Source organism: Mustela lutreola, chromosome 5, assembly GCF_030435805.1.
Source record: "Mustela lutreola isolate mMusLut2 chromosome 5, mMusLut2.pri, whole genome shotgun sequence".
NCBI lineage: Eukaryota > Metazoa > Chordata > Mammalia > Carnivora > Mustelidae > Mustela > Mustela lutreola.
In genome coordinates this window covers 20,518,284-20,527,117 of record NC_081294.1, presented here as the reverse complement: position 1 = coordinate 20,527,117, position 8,834 = coordinate 20,518,284, and the positions used below count along the sequence as shown (strand labels likewise).

The 8,834-nt window shown below is 34.6% G+C and overlaps 1 pseudogene; it reads left to right on the top strand.

The window, feature by feature from the left end:
- The first annotated feature begins 2,011 nt into the window (after positions 1-2,011).
- Positions 2,012-7,209, top strand: LOC131831098 (AP-5 complex subunit mu-1-like; annotated as a pseudogene).
- Positions 7,210-8,834: the final 1,625 nt, after the last annotated feature.

Below are 8,834 nucleotides of genomic sequence, written 5' to 3'. Positions count from 1 at the left end.
CATTTTAAGACTGTCATTCTGGAACATTCAGAAGTGTTACATTCATAACCGGAGACAGAACAAACATGCAAAGCTATGGTTTTCAAATTTTGTTATGCATTTCAAACTAAATACTGTTTTGATTGCTGAAGAAAAATAAAACAGCTTGCAAACTGATACAGAATACAGAGCTGATATGGTCATTTTCTAGCATTTTTAGATATTTATGAAGTTTTTTCTGAATTTTCATTTGGAAACTGGATTTCATTCCAATAAATAATCCTGTTTTAAGTACATATTTGCAGCATAGTAGAGGTAAGATCCAAACACAGCTTTTCTGCCCCCCAAACTATTCTATAATCCTTCCCTAAGAATAATTTGCTTTAATAAGAAAAATAAATAAGCAGAAGAAATATTTCTAAATTTTAAAACATTATGGCAAGAACTATGTTCCATTGTTAAAATAGGTACCCTTATGTTACGCAATATTTACACGCAAAAAAATTGAAATGTGAACTTTATATATTCATTTGATAGTTTTGTTTTATTTTTTCCTCTGATTTTGGGGTAAGGGTCAAAAAGTGAACAAAGAATGACTTAAGGGGAGTTTTTTGGTCAATTCTTCACACGTGAAAAGGAGTAATATCAAGTGTTTTGGTTTAAGAGCATTCCAGCTGGTCTTAAAGGTTAAACTTGCTCCAAGTTGATACACTCATTGCTTGCTGACCTAAAACCTTTGATCTTTAACAAAACTAATTTACTTTCTTTTAGATCTACAGACACTATCTTTGGGGAATGAAGGATCAGAACTTTCTGAGGCCAGAGAGGCCCACAAGTCCTTTTCAAGCAGCCTCAGCTTTCCAATGAGTCCAGCAATTTTTCTGCAAAATGTTTTTCATTTTTAAGGTCACACAAATGACTTACTGATATCCCTTTGCACATTTGTAGACCTTATCCTCCTTTCCAGAAAGAACAGAATACTCTTGGAGTGCCTGGGTGGCTCAGGCGGTTTAAGTGACCAACTCCTGGTTTCGGGTCAGATCCTGGTTCAGGGGTCATAAGACTGCCCTGTGTGGGGCTCTATGCTCCGTGTGGAGTCGGCTTGAGATTCTTTCTCTCCCTCTGTCCCTCCTCTCTCTCTCTCTCTCTCTCTCTCAATAAAGAAGTAAGTAAGTAAATAAATAAATAAAATCTTTAAAATAAAGAAAGAAAGAATACTCTTGCACAACTGCTGGGTACCAAGGAACCAAACCTTCTTGCATAACCTCTGAGCACCATGAGATAACTGTAGTTGGCATCATCGAGTCTCCATGTAATCCAGAAATGTCACAGACCACTGCACTCCCTTAACTGATTTAACCCTTTAAAAATCTTTGGGTCAGATGGAAAGCTTGGAGTTGGCTTTTGGACAAGAGTCTGCCTTCTCCCCAGGTTACCAGCCTCCTGAATAAAGCTCAAATTCTTTTCCAATCAAAATTCATTTCTTGAGGACTCGCTCTGTCCCTCATTTCTTGAGGGACAACAGCCAAACTTGGGTTTCAATAACATTGGTAAATCTGGGTTCCATATATATATATATGTGTGTGTGTGTGTGTATGTATATATATACACATATATATATACACATATATATATATGTGTGTGTACATATGTATATATGTATGTGTGTGTGTGTGTATATATATATATATATATATATATATATAGGCTTATAAACAAGAGTAATTTATTTGTAGAAGTCTGGAAGTCCAAGATCATTTTTCTATGCATGTCTGAACTAAATATTTTCCTTAAACAAGCAGTATGTTATCCATTTACACCATCTAAATTAATAACATTTATAAACAAATGATAATTTTAGCTTCTGCATGTAATAGTTATAAGGTGTTTTATCTTGTTCACAAAATATACCTGGCTTTTTGATGGCCTGGAGAATTCATGGCAACAGTGAGGGATATAGAGTTGATAATTCATGAGACCATTCTGTGATATTAATGATTTCTTTAAGATTTTATTTTTGATCAGTGGGATTATGGAAGAATTTGGCAATGTAAGGAATAACTATCAGCCTCAGTTCTTCAGAGTCCTGCCTCAGTTCTTCAGAGTACCATCTATGTTGGCTGCCAATAGATTGTCAGGTCAAGGGATATACAAACTTAGTGTTGACCAAACTTTGCAATGTCTGGTATGTACATTGCTTGGTACAAGTGTAATAATTTGTAAAATGTTGATGTTTGTTATTGATCTCACGTACATGTTTGTATAGACATTAGTGTGTGTACAATCACTTAATGAATATCTTAGATAGGGAACACATCTACACGCAAATTAACTTTTTACCCAGAAGCCTCCAAGAATTTTTATTTTAAGACTTTATTTGTCAGAGAGAGAGAGCGAGCAAGCACAAGCAGGCAGAGTGGCTGGCAGAGGCAGAGCCAGGAGCCTAATGCTCCTCCCTGTTGAGCAAGGAGCCTGATGTGGGACTCAATCCCAGGACCCTGGGATCATGACCTGAGCTGAATGCAGAGGCTTAACTGACTGAACCACCCAGGCATCCCAGAATTTCTATTTTAATATAATCCTGCTCTGACTTATCTTTTTACTTTTATATTCCTATGTAATGATTACTGCAAAATAAAAGTGATATAAAAGATGTGTGAAAGCGACATAAAACTAATGCTTATGTTTGGATTGTGCTTTTTCATAATAACATAATTGTGCTATAATCATAGAAAAGGAAACTCTGCCAAATTTATTCTTAAATATTTTTATAGAAAAATTAATACAAGTTACAAATAAGACAAGTGGCCATCAATCTATTCATTTCCATTTATGGCAGAAAATGATCTCAAATTTGTTGACATTTCAATATCTCAGATTCCAAGTGATTCTGGAAGCTCAAAACCAAAACAGTGCATTATTTACATTCATAATTTGCTTGCTTTTGACAAAAATGACATCTGTGCAATATCTCCCTTCCAAAACACATTAATTTCTACATAGGCTGAATTTAGAGCTGGGAAAGCTAATATAGAATACCAGTCCTATCTTGTCACATATAAAATAATAAGATTAAAAATATAACATTAATTTTCTAGTAGATATACTCTACAAAAAAAGCATAGACTGTTTTATACCATAAATATGTTATTTTCATAACCAAATTCCTTAGAACTTTTTTTATACTTTTTAGCTAAAAATAAAGCAATTTTGGTGAGGGGGTGGTTGGTCTCCAACTCTGAGTTTTAACATAAGCAAAGACTCATGTGTACATCTCCATAATCAGAATACAGGAAAATTCCATCACGCAAAAAATCCCCTCAGGTAGCCAAACTCTCCATTCACACCATGTCCCTTACAACTGATCTGTTTCCATCTTTATAGAATTGTCTTTTCCAGAAATTGTCATTTCCAGAAATGTTTTTTCCAAAATTAAAACTGGAATTTTACAGTAGCAACCCTGTGTACAGCATCATTTTACATCTGGACATTTTAAGTTCACGAGTTATTTCTACTTTTCTCCGTATGTTTTTAAGTCTTTCCTTATATTCTTAATCCTAGTATTCCTATTACTTCTCTTTCCTGAAACTCAAACATGAACTATATTCCTGTGTTTTGATTTTATACTTCCTAGAATAATCACATAGTGATAAGTGTTTCTCTTTTTTTCTGTCTTTATACAGTTGCTTCTCACATAAGCAATATATCTTTTATTCCACAAAATGATTCTTAGTTTCCTAGAATGAAAGGTGCTGCGTTTCAGAGTTTCTCAAAATGACAAGATGCAAATGGGTTGGAAAAAGAGTACTCCTGATATTATATGTTACTTAGTGAGGAAAGGTTTCTAGATTTGGATAAGTTATGAACATTATATTTTAATACTCACAATTTTACATATCAAAATGAATATAAATTCTTATTTCCAGATACTTAAAAAATAGTAAAAAGCAGTCTATTACTTTGGGCATTAAAGGATTACAAGCAAAAGATAAAGGTGGTTTCAGTACCCTAGTTCTGAGAATTTCAGATTGTTTATTTTCTGTAAATTTACTTCAATATCAAAATGCCTATGAATGGATTAAGTTTATGTCATCTCTGAATCTATTAATTGTTGTGTCCTGATTGCACTTGTGTGGGTTGTTCTTGAGACATAAGTGGTCAGTTCAGAACTCAAAGGGTTACATGCACAATCCAGAAGAGCATATTTCTTGTTCTTGGGTTAGCTGATAGTGCTGTTTTGCTCTCCACTCCCTCATCATCTGCTACCAGTGCCATATTGATTCCTGAAAGCTTTCTATATTGAATCTGCTTTCCTTCTAATTGAAGTGATGCAGTTTGGATTCTCCTGGAGTAGATACTGAAAGGGAGTTAGAATTACAAAAGGTATATTGAAAAATAACACTTTGAAAGAAAAGGAAGCAGGTAGGACTGTGCAGGGCAAATAATCAGGCTGTGATTCCATCATGACAACACCTGAGCCAGCCCAATGGAAAGTTTCCAGAGCAAATACTGCCTGTTAAAGAAATCCCTTTGTTGCATAGAAATGGCTAGATTCTTTTACTACTGTTATGGTCCACCATTGGCTGGGCACCTCCTTTACAAGAGCATAGCTGCTGCTCTAAAAGGTAGGTGTACCCTGAAAGTCCTAAGCACTGCAGACTTTAACACATTGTAGTTGGACAGAAGGTCTTTCCAGCTTGAGATAGTAGAAGTGTTGTTTCTGTTTTTCCAAGTCTGACACAGCAAGCCAAATAAAAATAATAACAATAATAATAATAATGCCTAACTAATTTCTTTACCTCATATTAATAACTTAATAAATTTCTTCCTTTCTATGTCTACATATAATTATAACTGCTAATTCAGAATATATTATTAAACTAGATCACAGATAAAGAATTAGTATTATTAAAATGTCCACACTATCCAAAGCAATTTACAGATTCAATGTACTCTCTATCAAAATACCAAAAGCATTTTTCAAAAAAGTAGAATGATACTAAATTTATATGGAACCCGTGAATGACCCCAAATAGCCAAAGCAATCTTGAGAGAGAACAACAAAGCTAAAGGTATTACAATTCCACACTCAAAATATACTACAGAGTTGTAGTAATCAAAACAGTATGATACCGGCATGAAAAAAACCATAGATCAATAGAACAGAATAGAGAGTCCAGAAATAAGCCTACATTTATAAGGTAAATTAATCTATGTCCAAGGAGGCAAGAATATACAATGGGGAAAACACAGTCTCTTTAATAAGTGGTGCTGGAAAATTGAGCAGCTACATGCAAAAGAATGAAACCAGACCACATTCTAACACCATACACAGAAATAAACTAATGGATTAAAGACCTAAATATGAGACCTGGAATCATAAAAATTTTAGAAGAGAATACAGACAGAAAATTCTCTGATATCAGCCATACCAAATTTTTCTAGATATGCTTCCTGGGGCAAGGGAAATAAAAGCAAAAATGAACTATTAGGATTACATCAAAATAAAAAGCTTTTGCACTGTGAATGAAATCATCAATGAAACAAAAGAGCAACTCACTGATCAAGAGGTGATATTTGCAAATGTTATCTCTGGTAAGGGATTACTATTCAAAGTATGTAAAGAACTTTTACTCAACATTGTAAAAACAAACAATCCAATTAATAAAAATGGCAGAATGAAGTAGAGGTGACCTCAGGGATGAGCTAATGCTTTAGTGGCTTACCTTGGCTCAGTGGACAGTGTGGCTCATAGCCATGAACCAGGATCTCCACATTGTGGCACCATCAGATTATCCAGATGATATCCCACTCTTGGAAAATGAGCTAAGGTCTTCAATGGAGTAAATTATATGCCTATTCCCAAAGATGGTCCCTTTCTTAAAGCACTACTCTTTGAAGTTAGATTGTTGGATGATGATAAGAACTTGATACAGAGTCATGATAACTGGTTCACACACAATAAAACATCTGTTTATGGTCTCCTAAGAGGTGGAGAACTCTGGAAAGTTGTTGCTTTTCTGAAGAATAACGTGATATATGTTTATGTTCCACTGTTGAATAAGCTGTATCTCCTCATCCACCATTAATTCGCGTTAGTGGAATTTCACAAGGCTCTTTTCTTTTAGAGGTAACATTGATATATATATTTTTTTACTTGGGACAGAAAAAAGACACTGAGCTAAATACAAAATTGAACCAATTGCTTGATTTACTTCTACAAAATTGTCCATTGGAATTTTCTTGGATGCCAACCTACAGAACTCACTGGGTAGTGCTAGTCTTGTTTCTGTGATGCATCTATAAAAGCAGCCAGCCTGGAAAGTTAGAACCTACAAAGGAAAACCACAAGTTTCTATTTCTATCACTGAAAAGGTAAAATCCATACAATATGATAAATAGGATATAGCAGATACAAGGCAAGTCTTTGGAGCTATCATTTTCAAGTGCGATTTAGAAAGAATCATGCCAAACATTACAATCAGCTTGAGTCTCCCCACCAATGGATCTCCACTTCAGAATATTCTAGTTCATCCTTGTGTGACTTCTCTTGACCTTGGCATTCTGACTTGTAGTAGCATTGATGCAATGGATGATTCTGCACTTAGTGTACCTTACAAATTTCCATTCACTCTTCCTTTAGAGAAGAGTGTTTTCCTTTCCTTCCTTTATGTTACTATACTTTCCGGTTCCTGTCCCTCCAATTGTGGATTTTTTGCCTTTTTTTTTTTTTTTTCAAATGAAAGAGGAAGAAGTACACGTAAAAATAACAGTTAATTTAAAATATCACGAAAGTGTCAAAAATAATTTTAAAATCTGTGAAGCTCATGTATCTTTTTATAATAGAGGTTCAATTAGTAATGCAAAGTTAGTTTTGGCCAGCTTGAAGTATTTCAAGAGGAAAGCTTATATTGATCTAGATTATTGGATACAAGTTCCTCAGATCAATGGAAATTAGTCTTTCTGGAACTGTAAGTTTTGGAGCCAAGAGTCATAAGAAGCATCCATTTGACCAGATTTGGATTGGAGGTACAGCATATTTAAAACTTCATTTTAGAATCTTAGATTATACATTCATTCACTGGTTGTTACACAGATCAGCATTTAGTTCAACTTTCTGCATCAGAAAAACCAAAATTAAGTACATACTGGAAACAAATTTCTTCTGATTATTACATTTGGAATTATAAAGCTCCTGCTCCAGTAACATATGGATCATTATTAGTATAATTAACCCATGTTTAAATAGGATCTATATAATGGTAACATAGCTTAAATTAAATAATAGTCTTTTATTTTCAATCTGTATGCATATAACCTATGAGTAAAAAAAATGAATGATTTAATTATAAAAATACTTTGGTCTAATGTTTTTATTCTGACAGTTTGAAAGAACATTTTTTTAAAAAGATTTTATTTATTCACTTGAGAGAGTGTGAGTGAGCAGGAGTGGTGGGAGAGAAGGGGCAGAGGGAGAGGGAGAAGCAGACTCCCTTTTGAACAAGGAGCCTGATTCAGGACTTGATGCAGGGCTTGACGCAGGGCTTGATTCCAGGATGGGGAGATCCACTCAAGATGAAGCAGACACTTAACTAAGCCATCCAGGTGTCCCATTTTGAAAGAATATCTTAAAGATGAATGTCTCCTAAGATATTACTCTTTGATTTTACTCTAATGATCCAGAGCATAAAACAGTGTTGATTCACTTTAGGCTTATTTTAGACTGGTCCTGGGTCACCCTACCATACATGTTCTTTTCTGCCCCTGTGGGAGATGTGACTATCAATTGTAGCCTTAGGTCTCCACTGAGTCTTCCTGGACTCAGCTCAGGCTCTTTCTCATTGCAGAGCTGCAGGAAGCTACTCCTGATGGATTGAAGATGATATGCAAGATAGAAAACAAACAAACAAACAAACAAACAAACCTCTTTGCTCTTTCAAAGCTGCATAGTAAACCCTTAGTGTGATGTGTTGTTATAGAATACCAGATACAACATCAGAAACCACCATAAATCTCTTGAAAAAAAAAATAGTGAAAATGAAGGCGTATTGGTTAATAGTAACCTGTTCTTAATCAGAACTATCTTATTGGCTAAGAAAGAATATGTGTAATTCTAAAAAATTTAAAAATAAATTTAAAAAATTAAGAAGGGCCGAAGACTTGAACATACATTTTTCTATTTTTCAAAAAAGACATGTAGATGGATAACAGATTCATGAAAAGATGCACAACATCACTAATCATCTGCAACAACATGGATGGAACTAGAGCGTATCATGCTTAGCGAAATAAGTCAAGCAGAGAAAGACAACTATCATATGATCTCCCTGATATGAGGAAGTGGTGATGCAACATGGGGGCTTAAGTGGGTAGGAGAAGAATCAATGAAACAAGATGGGATTGGGAGGGAGACAAACCATAAGTGACTCTTAATCTCACAAAACAAACTGAGGGTTGCTGGGGGGAGGGGGTTTGGGAGAAGGGGGTGGGATTATGGACATTGGGGAGGGTATGTGCTTTGGTGAGTCCTGTGAAGTGTGTAAACCTGGTGATTCACAGACCTGTACCCCTGGGGATTAAAATATATGTTTATAAAAAATAAAAAATTAAATTAAAAAAATAATAATAATAAATAAATAAATAAAACCACAATGAGCTATCACCTTATACTTATCATAATGGCTAAAATAAAAAAGATAAGAAATAACAAATAATAAGTGTTGTCAAGAATGTGGACAAAAAGGAACCCTCATGCACTGTTGGTGGAAATGTGTATTGGTGCAGCTGCTATGCAAAACAGTATGGAGATGCCTCAATAATTGAAAGTAGAAATACCATTTAATGCAGTAATTCTA